The following is a 13,962-nucleotide window of genomic DNA, read 5'->3' on the forward strand; positions in this document are numbered from 1 at the left end:
GGCACCCAGTGTTGATTCCACTATTCAGCTGGGCCAATGAAAGTACGCAAAGTCTTTAATGTAGAATTCACATAATAATCACTAATAGACCTCAAATCTTTTCCTTCATTCCAATCGCACTTCACATCACTGCTCTCATACGTAGTTAGGCAGTCACTTTTAACCAATTTTTTTATCACTTCAATAAAAGATATTTTATGGTCATGCTTGTTTCTCCACAATTCACTATTCCCTTCAACCCCCTTACAGTCAGCTGAAACTTCAACATCTACCTTTTGAGGTTCACCTATGAGCTTGATCTTGTCAATCGAACCTTGATTTGGCTTCACATCAAATTTTGATTGTACCTCCCTCTTTAAATCGTGTGTCACTTTTGCTTCTAAGTTTTCCTTCAGCTTCTTCCTTGGCCGATCTATAATTCTATTGTTCTCTTCAAGTTCAAATCTAGGTTCTGCAAGAAGAGATAAAGATACCATTTCAAATGCTCCTTCCTCTTTCCGTGGTTTTAAGATGTTTTTCATTCCTACATCCTGAACCTTATATGTATTCTTTCTAGATGGTTTTAAGAATTCAACCCAACCAGGGATCATGGCCAGAAAGGGTACCTTGGGGCTGCTATTAAAGGTAAGCCAAGGTTGTTAGTGGCACAATTGAGGATGGGATCTCATTGCCTCAGGTGCGTGACAGGTAGATTGAAGAGGCCCAAAGAGGCTTGGGAGGAGAGGTTTTGCATGTTTTGTAGGACCAGAGCTACTGAAACAGAATGTCATTTCTCTCGGAATGCACAACTTATGACAACATCCGAACTTATTATGATGTCATCCTAAAGGCGGACAACATGTATAGCTTATTTGAAGTTAACAAGATCAAGCAAACTGCAGAATTCTTGGTTAAGATCCATATCAGAAGATTGGAAATGGAAAGAAATATGGAAATTGCTTAGTGCTGTGATCATTTGGTCCCCTAGACTGCTGAGGTATAGTGAATGCCATTAAAATCATTCATTCATTCATTCTATGCCAATGGATAACATTCTGATCACATTGCCAAGGCCTACCCAACAACAAATGACATATATTCATCAGTACCATATCACAGAGCACTTAATCTTGATATGAACTAATTTTGAAAGCAACAACACAAGTCTTATCCCCAGCCACACTATGATTCTTATTTAACCAAGAAATCTTGTCAGAATTAGCTTTTGAAATGCAAGCAAACTGTAAGTTATCCACCATTTCTATAATCACTTGATTGTCAGTAGATCCTTCATCTATGATCACCTTGCATGCCATATCCTTACATTTGCATTTTGTTCAAAAGACACTCTTCCTCCTTTAAACAACTTTGGGGGCTTCTTTGTCCCTAGATATTAAGGTTCTTCTCAACATCAAATTTTTTCTTGACTCAGCTTCAGCTCTTCTAACCAGGGTTATTCTTCTTCTTGGACTACCATCACTCTTTTGTTTCCAGGCAGTTTATGGTTCCCATCTCTTGGAGGCGTCTGTCCTCATCCTCTACATCCAAAGCCTTCCCTATCTCTAAAGTGAACCTTCACATTCTTGTGTTCTTCTGGCTCTTTCCGCATGATAGGTTCTAAAGAAATCTCTTTACCTTTATTTTTTAAGCTATCACCCCTCTACTCACTATTTTGTTTTTTCTAGTTTAGTTTCTTGTCAGATTTTAATGCATATTGATATTGCTCATCTAGAGTAGGAAATTATAGGAATGCAAGTTCATTTTGAAGTTGAAATTTAAGCCCATTGACATATCAGGTTGCCATTTGTCCACTTTCTCGTATATGTCAGATATTTCAACATCTTTTTCTTGTAGGTAAGTGTTGCCAGGGGCAGCTCCCTTCATTAAAACAGTTCAATAAAGTTACAGAGCTATAAGCTGAATAAACACGTGCCATTTGCTTATTTGCAGATCCTATCTATTTGGGCATGGGAGAATATATCCACATTTACACTCAAATGCCCTAAAAGCCTCAAGATTCCTACTTATGCAACGTTCCCTAACTGTGGTTAGTCTCAGTTATTACCAAATTAACACAAATTTCACATTTATGTCCCAAGCCAAGGGATATAAGACATTTGAAGTTAAAAGAACTATTTATTTATTTAATTAGATTAAGTTATCTGTATATTCATTAACACTAACATTCAAAATTATTACTATTCCAGCTCAAAGACGGAAGGAGTAGGTCCTATCCAAGGTGCCTAGATACAAACTACAATGGGCTCCCTCAAAGTTTACAGATCCAAGCCCTTAGCCTATCTTGGGACTATGCCCGCAAGGTGCTCAGAGTTGCTGATCCGTAACCTATCTTGCGACAAATAGCCATTGCTTGGATTTATACAAGCCCCTTTCGAAACATCACAACCTTCCCTTCTTAGATTAAAATAGTAATAGGTCTTGAATATATCTATAAAATATAACTGATATAATTCTTTATATATATATATGTTAGGCCCCATAAGGGTTCCTTATCAATACTAGAATTCTGATATGTCCTTTTGTAAAGCAATATTAAATCATAGTCAATTACAACATATCCTTGCTGTTACCCAATGCTTGCCAGTAAACAGATAGAGACTTATTTTCTGATATCTTCCATAGATTAGCAGATATGATATATAACATATACCCCTCCAAATCCATTTGATCAGAAACTACTATATTTATTTATACAATCTATAATTCCTCTTCTCCATTGCTGAAGTGGAAATGTGCCTTCATATATCTTCCAAGTGGAGCAATGAGTTGCTTCCCAAAAAACATGTTTCATGTCCATTCATGATGACCTTTACTAATCACACCACTTCATGACAATTATAGTTATTGATTAGACTTGCATTCATAATTGGTCTGATCTTATGCTAATCACATCCTTTCATTGATTGCTAATAGATACCATTCTTGTCTTAACCAACATTAAATGAATTATCGACAAACTAACTGCTGTTTGCATTCATAAACGATGCCCTTCTCTAAATATTGTTTTTTTTTGATCGGTAATATTTTGCTTTTGACTGGAGCTACGAACCAGTGAGGCCACAATTTGGGGTACCTCATCCCCAAAACCAATACTCAAGACCTGCATGCACGGAAGCCCAGCAGGGACACCGAGCCTGATGGGCACAACTATCACACTCCACTGTGGGTTCGGCACAAAGTCCGTGAGCACTCCTAGCCCAGCGATGATCTTGAGACTGACCACCATTGTTTCCATCTTCATCAGCCCGAACACCGGTCGGCATGAACACTGTCTAGCTGATGCCAGCCCCTTATATCTCCCTGCCACCTTATCTCTCCACTTTGGCGACCATCTTATATCTCCCTTTAGCCACGACGAGCATGCCTCCACCATCAACGAAACCACCAAGACATGTCTCCTTTTTGCAAGCAGGGTTCAAACATTGGACGCCGTATCAACATGGCTTGCAACGACAATGACTTTGCCATTGCACTGCAGGGTCAACCCCTCTATATATTGTTTATATTGTTTATTATTATTAATCATTGTTGTGGTTTGTAATTACCAACTCAATCGTATCTATTCCAAAATTATACTGATCGGTTTATTATGCAAGCTGCAGCAATATAGAATGTTTGTTTCCTCTAATACAGCAGCTAAATGTAATATCCCTTGACCAAACTGACTGATTTTAGCTCAAGGAATATTGTCAAACACTTGTATGCTGCCTTTCTCTTTTCTGATTTTGTGTTTTAGATTGTTTGATATAGTTTGAATGATGTTAAGAAATTTAGAATGTTTGCAAATGATATTACAATGCCTCTTACAATGAACTAATATTCAAGTGCAGTTCTTTTAGGTATTTTTTAATGCATATAACATTTCGACAAACAATTGGCATACAACTATTATGTGTTTACCGCATAGGGTAAGAAGTTCAACACAAGTATAACACGATTCAATTCCGAACAGGTACTTTATTCATGTATGCATTTGCAGATTACAATGACTACAATGATTTCCGATTATAATGATGCTTCCAAAGTCCATCTCGGAAGTGTACATATACCTTTCCGAAGGGGTGTCTCAAGCGTCACGCGCCCGTTCGGATACTACTCTACCCGTTGGCTACACTATACATTTTACCGACAACATCATCCCCCCCCCAAAAAAAGAAAAGTCGTCTCCGGATGACAATTACAAAATATCTGAGACAAATTAACAAAAAAATATATTAATTGACTAACTACAACAAGATAGATCTGTTTCTATCGCATCATTTTCACATTCATCCTATGCCTGCACCAAACTGGTCTCCAACCCACATTGTATCTGTAGCCTCTGCTAACACAATACTATCTCCTTAGCTGACCTTGATAGCCACCTGTGTTGTTTTCTCTGTTTCCAACTTCTGGTTACACTGAACCAAGTGTCGCCATACTGCCTTCAACTGGATGATCAGCTCCTCCCGAGCTCTCTACGCATCCACCAAGACAGCCTCATGTCCAACACCTACTCCGAGTGCCTCCTCTGGCACACAAACCCTCATGCCTACAGCAACAGCTCTCGGTCTCATCAACTAGTCACACTTCACATGACTGATATCCGCAACGACTAGGGGTCCAGGGAGCAACGCCCCCGGCGGGGTCGAGGGGCAGCGCCCTCGTGGGGTCCTAGGGTAGTGCCCCGGGTGCGCTCCTTGCCCCTCGCCGTCAAGACCAAATTAGCACTCTGAAACCCACACAAAACTGCATGGAACACACCATTTCTGTCATTTCCTGCTGATTCTACACTCTTTCTGGCAATTGCTGATGCTTCCCCTTTCCTATGGCATCATCTAATACTCATTCTGAGCATTCTTGATTTGTCGACATTTTTTTTCTTTTTTTTTGATAGCTCTTCCACTTCCTCTTTCCTGCAGACTTACTTTGTGAATCGGCTATAGCAATTCCTCTTCCTTTCCTGATACCCTTCGTCTCTGGCTATTCTTTTCCTTGCGGCTTTATTCTGGTCACCACTCAGTACGATTGCGTTTTAGTGTCTTGAGACCGTACGGTCTTTTTCACTTTGCCCTCAATCCGTACGGACAGGCCACATGGTCTTCTTACGCTATCCCTTATGTTTTGGGCCGTACGAACATCGACGATTCTCTGTATTTTGACTTGCCTTATGCTCGTACGGTCTTCCTTTGCACCCTTTGCTATTCCACCGTACGGTATGGTCTTTTCCACTTGGGGTCGTACTGTCTATCTTCCGTACGGTACGGTATGTTCCAGTACGGTTTAACAAAACTCAATGCCGTACAGTCATCTAGTGACCGTATGGTCATGTCAAATTTTAAGCTTGCTTTATTATTATTTCCAACATAACTCCGTTTGAGGCCGTACGGTCGTTCAACGAGGCCGTACGGTCATCAAAACTCTTATTTAATGAGCTCTCCCAGCCATACGCTTGTCTCTCCATTGTCCGTACGGCAACTTGTTCAGCCGTACCTCTGTTCCTTGTTGGCCGTACGGTTTATAATACCTGACGTCCTTGGTCGTACGGTACTGACATTTTTGGTCGTACGGTCTTCTTGTGGTGGCTGTACGGTCTATAATATCTCATGTCCTACTTCCTCTGGCTATACAAGTCTTAGCCTGTTCTTGTTATGTTCTTTGCCTGATCTGCTCCTTAAGTCCGTATATCTTAGTGTCAATACAATCTTCTTGATTTCCATTCCCAAGATGTCGTACAATGTTTTTAACTCCTGCACAATATATCCCTCAAGGCCCGTACAACATTTGTTACACATTTTTCTTTACTTTATTACTTCGTAGTGGCACTCAAAATTTATGTTTAACTCTTATCTTACATATGTACAGTATTTACATATATACAATATTTACAGTTGTTCTTTTCTTAGTTGTTCGTTCACGGAGGTGCGTTATTTCTTTCATGGTAGACTTTTAATTTCGAACCATTTACTGCATTGGCTGCTACTTCCTTCCTATTGAGTGTCCATAACTTAATTGTCCCGTTATATCCAACTTCCCGTATCTTGTATGGTCCGACCCATTTGACTTTGAACTTCCCAAGTCTAATTCCATTCCGTCTGTTATACTTCAGTACTAACTGGCCGGGTTGAAGATTGTTTAATTTTAAACGCTTGTGACACCACACCTTCCACTTGTTTTGTGCAATTTTCGTGGCCCATGCTGCATAGTTCTTATTCCTTCAATACGGCCGCTTCTGTACAGGTACCGCACCTTCGATTAATGGTATCCGATGGACACATAGCTCTGGTGGTACTCCTTTTAAGTCTTTATACGTCCAAGCTGCTACCTTCAATACTGGGTTCCAATCATTTCCTACAAGAATGTTCTTCGGATTTTCTTCATCACCCAAGTTCATTGCTTTCACTATCAGCTCTTCATATTTTATTGGTTTATCTTTACTGAACGTATGGGCAGGTGTTTCATCCACTTGCGCTTCCCCCTCCTTCAGTTCACTGTACTCCTTCGGAAACTCCTGGCCTTCTTTTCCCTCCTCGACACTCAAAATATTGCAGCTCGGAAAGACCTCATAGTCTTCCATTTGCCAATGCAACAGTCCATTCACAGAGTCTAAGTCATCATCAGTTGAGCCTCCTTCTAGTCTCAATACCCCTTCATCATTTGGTTCCATCCTTCTTTTCCCTTCGTCGTCACTCTCGCCATCGCCTTCTGAGTCCGACGACGCGGCTTCTTCTCCTACTATCTGTGTATGCAAATCGATTATAAATCTCCTACCTCCCTTCTCCATTGACAGGGTGTTCCTTTTCCAATCATGCTTTACCTTAGCCTGCACCAACCGCCCCCGTCCTAGGATGGCGTCATACCCTCTTCTCTTTAATGGAATGACTACAAAATCCAGCAAAAATGGTTGTGTCCCAATTGTTACCGGCTGCGCCATCAGAGTGCCCAAGGGTTTTATTCCATGTTGATTTGCTGTAAGTAACTGAAAGGTGGGTGGCCATAGTGTTGGTTGTCCAAGTTTTTTCCAGATATCTTCCGGCATCACATTCACTCTCGATCCTCTGTCTACTATTGTATCTGTTAGCACCGTACCCAGAATGCCCATCTCCACCACTGCTGGATGTCTACCTGTTGTAAGTGCTAGTAACATCGGATCTGTTGCTGTTGCTGTGGTTGTTTCTATACTATCCTTTGCTTCCTTCGTTACTCTCGGGGACGGTGTCATATTTATAATAGCCTTACGTAACTGTGGCATGGTAATAAGAAGATCATTTAATTTAACTAGCACCTCCATTTGCATTATTTGTTTCACCATACTTTGTTCTGCCAAGTTTCTTTTCAGAATTACAGTAGTGTCTTTTATTTGTGACTTCTCTGCTATCATCTGCTTTTCTATCTCCACTCGGGCTTTCTGTAACCTCTCCTTTTCTTCTTCCGCATTCGGATATTTTGCCTTCCTCGCCTGCTCCCGCGTGATTGCCAACACATTCTCATTACTTGTTTCAATACTTAATAAATTTACGCTTTGCTTTGGACACTTTGAATCTTCATAGTCCCCTGGACCACACCATCTACACAGTAGTTGCGGCGCCTCCTTCGTAGTACAGTCCCTCGCGAAGTGACCCCAAAGATTACATGCTCGACACTGTATCATCGGTCGTCCACTCGCATCATATTGTATTCTACTTCGGCCTCCATTGTTATTGTTATTGTTTCCACCCATTCCGCGTCTATTATTATTTCAATATCCACCTGAAGTTGCATCATTGCTCGCGTTATTGCTATTGTTCGACGCTTTCTGCGTGAGTAACACCTGTTGGTGTCCTTTTGCTTTCAAGTTAAACGGGCGCTCTTTTAGGGAATGCCCTGCCACCTGGTAGATGTCACAAAATTGCTTCTTCGGGCATGAACCCTTCGTATGTCCGTCCTCCTTGCAATCTATACACCACAGTTCTCCTTTTACTGTATCTGGATTCTTTTTCAAAATTTTGAATTCTTTCATCATCCGTAGCATGTCTTTCTGTAGCGTTGTCATCTTCTTGTTTGATTCCTCATCACTACTACTGCTCTCTGAGGATGAATCATCTGAATCAGAGGACTTATGCTTTTTCTTCTTACTCGTCTTCTGTTCACTTTCCAAATCCATAGTGCGAGTATACGCATCGGTGTACGATGCCGGTGGTACAATCTTCATTTTCTTTTTAAGAGCCGGCCGTAGCCCCTCCATGAACCACCGTTTCTTCAACCCATCCGCTGGTTGACTCTCCATCTTTCCGATCAATTCCTTCAGTTGCCTGGCATAGGTTCGGATTGTCTCATTTTTTCCTTGTTTGGTGCTGTAGATTTCTGCCACTATTTCATTATCATCTCGGAGTAATCTGAATTCTGCGATAAATTCTTTTTTAACATTCTCCCATGTATTAAGTTTCTGAGGACTAGTGTCAGAAAACCAGTCTATCACCACAACCCGTAGGGTCGCTGGAAATTGTCTTACCCAATCATCCTCATCTGTCACACCATTTGTTGTCCATATGGTTTCACACGTTTTACAACGTCTGATAGGGTCTGCTGAACCATCACCGTGAAACTTGGGTAACTTTTCTTTAGGGCCAGCCATCGTTACTTGTCTTTGATTCTGAGGTACTTGTGTACCCACGTTGTTTTGAGCTCCTGCACTGTTTTGTGCTTCCGCGCTGTTCTGGACTCTCGTGCTGTTTTGTGCTCCCGCGCTGTTCTGGACTCCTGCGCTGTTCTGGACAACAATTTTGTTCCCAACAACCGCGTTATCTGGTGACAGGTCTTCAAGTGATGTTCTATTCTCCGCCTGTATCCGTTCGTCCGGTGTGTCAGGAACGAAGAGATCCCTCCACACTCGTGCTCCCTCGGCACTCTGAGCCGTGCGAGTTGCTTCCCTTTCGTTCGGACACTCTCCCCTCAGCATATACAGGTTAAGGAACTCTTCCCTTGTTTCCTCCACCAAATTCAAGCGTTGTCGAGTTTCTTCTAGCAATTCCTCGGCACTCCTCAACCTACTAGGTGAGTGCACTCCCTCCGTCTGTGCCTCTTCACCCCTTCGGTGCCCCTCGGCAATCTCTTGAAGTCTCTGTCTGCGTTCTGCTTGCTATGTTAAGATTAAAATTTCTTTTGCTGTACTTAGTTCATTCTTATCTTTCACCTTATTCCGATCTTTGTTTGGCAAATTCGGCATCAATCTTCATATCATTCCTTCGTTCCAGGTACGTCTGGCAACGGCGCCAAATGTTTACCGCATAGGGTAAGAAGTTCAACACAAGTATAACACGATTCAATTCCGTACAGGTACTTTATTCATGTATGCATTTGCAGATTACAATGACTACAATGATTTCCGATTACAATAATGCTTCCAAAGTCCATCTCAAACGTGTACATATACCTTTCCGAAGGGGTGACTTCCGAAGGGGTGACTCAAGTGTCACGCGCCTGTTCGGATACTGATCTACCCGTCGGCTACACTATACATTTTACCGACAACATTATGCTGATCATATATGCTATTACATGGACATTTCGTCAAACAAATGGTGTGCAACATATATCTCCTTTCATGTACAATGTTACTATGAGTTTGCCAAGACAAATGGGCTTACAATAATGACTACAATAATGCCAAATATGATTCTGAATTATCACTTACAACAACAAAATTATATGCCTAAAATTATAATGCTAACTACTAATAGTTGCAAGAGGAACTTGATAATAGTGATGCTCAAGGATGGAGATGAAAGTTGCAATTGGAATCAAGCATAAATATTGTAGCTCGGGTACTATAGTGCGGCACTGTTCACACGTACTGTACCAGCCAACAATAAATGTATTCTCCAATTTAAGCACAAATAGAACTCCAGAATGAAGCTCTCTTGAATGCCAAATTCAGTGGATAGTTCACCATGTCAAATGGTTGTCACACTGAAGAATTGACGCTCTCCAATGGCTAATTGAAATTAGAAACTTTAGTTTCTTCTCCCAAGTTTATATCAAATGCAATTGACAATAATCGGATGCTTAGCAATGAAGCTTTCGCCTCTATTTATTCTTTTCCCTCACCCTTCTAGAAGGAAATAAAATATTATTTAATTGCACTCTCTAGAAGCTTTCCCCTTTCTAAGGCAATAATTAGTTGTACTTCTAGAAAAATCACCCTCTAGAAGCTTCCCCCTTTCCAATACAATAATTAGTTGTGCTTCTAGAAAATTAAATTAATTAAATATAAAGTCACCTTTTAATTTTAATTTATTTAACGACTTTATAAGAAACTAATTTAATCAATTTCTCCTTATTTCTCCACTTAGCCTTCGGAGAATTTAAAGGCTAAGAACTCCACTGAGATGCTAAAAAGATGGGGACATTACTGTCCGCCCCTCTTGAAATTGCTTGTCCCCAAGCAATCTCAACTTTGGATGCTGCAAAATTTATTCACTCTCCCAAGTGGCATCCTCTACTGGTAGGTCCTTCCACTTCACCAAGTACTCCCTGATAGTACGTCTCCTCAAACTCCTCTCCCTGAACTCAATGATAGCCTCTGGTATTAAGACCAATTTCCCCTCATCATCCAAGGTTGGAAGCACTGTAGAAGGAACAATTTGGTGTCCTAATGTCTTTTTGAGACGTGACACATGAAAAATATTATGGACTTTGCTCTTTGTTGGCAAATCCAACTCATAAGCCACCTCTCCAACTCTCCTGATCACACTAAAAAGCCCATAATAATGTGGCTTAAGTTTTTCGGCACCACTCTTCTTGAGAGTGGACTGGCGGTAAGGCTGCAACATCAAATACACCATATCACCTACCTCAAAAGTTCGCTCAGTCCTCTTCTGATCAACATATTGTTTCTTTTGATTCTGTGCCTTAGTGATATTATCCTTAAGAGCCTTCACAATGTCCTGGCTCTCCTTTAATAAGTCTCCAGCATTGAGCACTCTACTATTTGATAGCAACAAATCCATGAAACTGGGTGCCTTATATCCATACAATGCCATGAATGGTGACATTTGGATAGACATGTGATAAGTGGAATTATAACAATATTCACATAGATATATCCACTTAACCCAAACCTTCTGTTGCCTTGCTATGTAATTCTTAAAGTATCCCTCCACCCATTTGTTCACTATCTCTGTCTGACCATCTGTTTGGGGGTGGTAGCTAATACTTGGAGTGAGCTTTGTCCTGCACAATCTGAACAACTCCTGCTAGAAGTGACTCATAAACCTACTATCCTTGTCGCTGACAATGCTCTGAGGTAAACCATGCAACCTAAATACCTCTCTGAGAATAAATCTGCCACCTGTGTAGCAGTGTATGTAGTATTGATTGGGAAGAAGTGGGCAAATTTTGTAAACCAATCAACAACATAATATATATAGTCTCTACCCTGGGCTCTCGACAATCTTGTGATGAAGTCCATGGATAAACACTCCCACTTCCTGTTAGGAATTGAAAGTGGCTTAAGTAAGCTAGTTGGATAAGAGTGCTCTTATTTATTCTGTTGGTAAGTAGGACACTCTCTAACATATTGCAACACCTCATCTTTGAGCCCTTTCCAAGAAAAATGCTCACGAATCTGCTAGTAGTTTTTGTAAAAACTTGGATGTCTTGCCATAGGTGAGTCATGATAAACTCTCAACACCATCCTCTTCACCTTTGACCTTGGCACCAAATAAATGTGCCCTTTGTAAATGATGATCTCATTCACAAGGGTGAAATCACTATTTTGGATCAATCCATCTATGAATCTTGATGCCTATGTATCCTTTGCATATTCTGTAAGGATCGAATGTCTCCAATCCTTTGATATATCGGTCATCAAGCTCAAGTGGGGACTCCGTGACAAGGCATCTGCTACTACATTCTGTGCCCCCTTGAAATAGGTAATATCGAAATCATATGCCTGTAATTTATTTACCCATTTTTGTTGTCTGTCATTAAGATCTCATTGCCTCAGGAAATGTTTCAGGCTATTGTGGTCGGTTTTTATGTTGAATTTGTTACCCACTAAATACTGCCTAAATTTGGCCAAAGCATGCATTATGGCCAACATTTCCTTATCACAAATGCTGAAGCTCCTCTCAGCCCCCCTAAGCTTCCTACTTTCATAAGCAATCGGGTGCTTGTCCTGTATAAGCACTGCTCCAACACCCTCGCTAGATGCATCACAATGCAACTCAAAAGGTTGCTAAAATCTGGTAATGCTAGCACTGGACAAGAAGTCATCAACTCCTTGAATTTATCAAAACACTCCTGCACCTCAAGAGTCCATAAGAAAGCCCCCTTTCTCATCAAGTCCGTCAAGGGTGCTGCATGCTTGGAATATCCACTAACAAACCTCCTGTAGAATCCACACAACCCCAAAAATCCTCTCAACTATGTCAGGTTCACTGGAGTAGGTCATTCAATAAAAGCACGAACCTTTTCAGGATCCATGTGTACTCCCTAAGCACTGATAATGTGACCCAAATATAATAACTTTGATAATCCCAAATCACATTCGAACTCCTCTGCATACAAGGACTCCCTACTCAGAATGCTCAACACAGTGTCTAAGTGCTGCACATGCTCATGCCATGTCCTACTATACACCAAGATGTCATCAAAGAAGACTAACATGGATTTCCTCAACTGATTCTGAAAAACCCTTTTCATTGTGGACTGAAAAGTAGCTAGAGCATTAGTTAGCTCAAATGGCATAACTACAAATTCAAAATGGCCACAATGACATCTAAATATCGTCTTCTCTATATCCTGCTGTCTAACTCGGATCTGATGATAGCCTGATCTCAAATCAATTTTGGAGAAGAAACATGCTCCATGTAGCTCATCTAATAACTCATCAATCCGTGGGATGGGGTACCTATTTTTTATAGTCTTCTTGTTTAGGACCCTGTAATCTATGCACATCCTAAGAGTTCCATCCTTCTTCTTCACCAAAACCACAGAAGATGCGAAAGGCGACTTACTTGGTCTAATGTGCCCCATAGCAAGTAGTTCTTTGATGGTTTTCTTGATCTCATCCTTTTTGTTCAGGACCCTATAATCTATGCACATCCTAAGAGTTCCATCCCTCTTCTTCATCAAAACCACAGAAGAAGTGAAAGGCGACTTACTTGGTCTAATGTGCCCCATAGCAAGTAGTTCTTTGATGATTTTCTCGATCTCATCCTTCAATCTCTTTGGATGCCTATAGGGTGTGATCATGATGGGTTTAACACCCTCCTCTAACTCAATAATATGCTCAATACCTTTATCTGGAGGTCTACTTGGTGGTATTTCATTGAAAACCTTGTAGTGCTTGATTCTCAGTTCCTGTATGTCTGGGTGATATTCTGATTTTTGCTGCCCTTGTGATGGCATTAAAGTGCAATGGGCTGCCCACTCAACCTGGTCATGTCTCAACAAGCTCTCTATGTGTCTACAAGACATCATCCTAAACTCACTGCCACGAATGACCTTAAGTATATGGGTCTTCCCCTTTGACTGAAACTTCATCTCCATATCTCTCAAATTGAGAGTGAACTCCCCTATGTCATGTAACCAAGTCATACCCAAGACCAAATCTGTATCACCCATGTTAACAACATAAAAATCTGCTTTGAAATCAAAATTGTTGATTTTTAGGGCAAACCTGTAATCTTCTTGTCACATTTGAGGATGTAGCCATCAGCTACCCTCACTCTCAGACCCTCAAATTGCTTTGTTTGTCTCCCACTCATTTCAATCAATCTGGAATTAATAAAATTGTGAATAGCACCTGTATCAAGCAAAGTAATAACTTGCTGACCAGCTAATATCGCTTTCATCCTGAATGATCCCTCTTGTTGTACACCAGTGAGACGGGCCTCCTTAAGTCTACCCTCATTCCTCTCATCACCTATATCATCTGTGCCTTCCTTTTCTTCAATTGATTCCTCATTTTCAGATTGCTGATCTGAATTTTCAGAATCA

The 13,962-nt window shown here is 40.8% G+C and overlaps 1 protein-coding gene across 8 annotated transcripts in view; it reads left to right on the plus strand.

The window, feature by feature from the left end:
- The window catches only part of LOC149562832 (uncharacterized), a 269,069-nt gene that overhangs the window by 1,552 nt on the left and 253,555 nt on the right, over positions 1-13,962 (plus strand). The window lies entirely within an intron of this gene.

Source organism: Cupressus sempervirens, chromosome 4 (genome assembly GCF_028749045.1).
Source record: "Cupressus sempervirens isolate cs-2001-9-10 chromosome 4, ASM2874904v1, whole genome shotgun sequence".
NCBI lineage: Eukaryota > Viridiplantae > Streptophyta > Pinopsida > Cupressales > Cupressaceae > Cupressus > Cupressus sempervirens.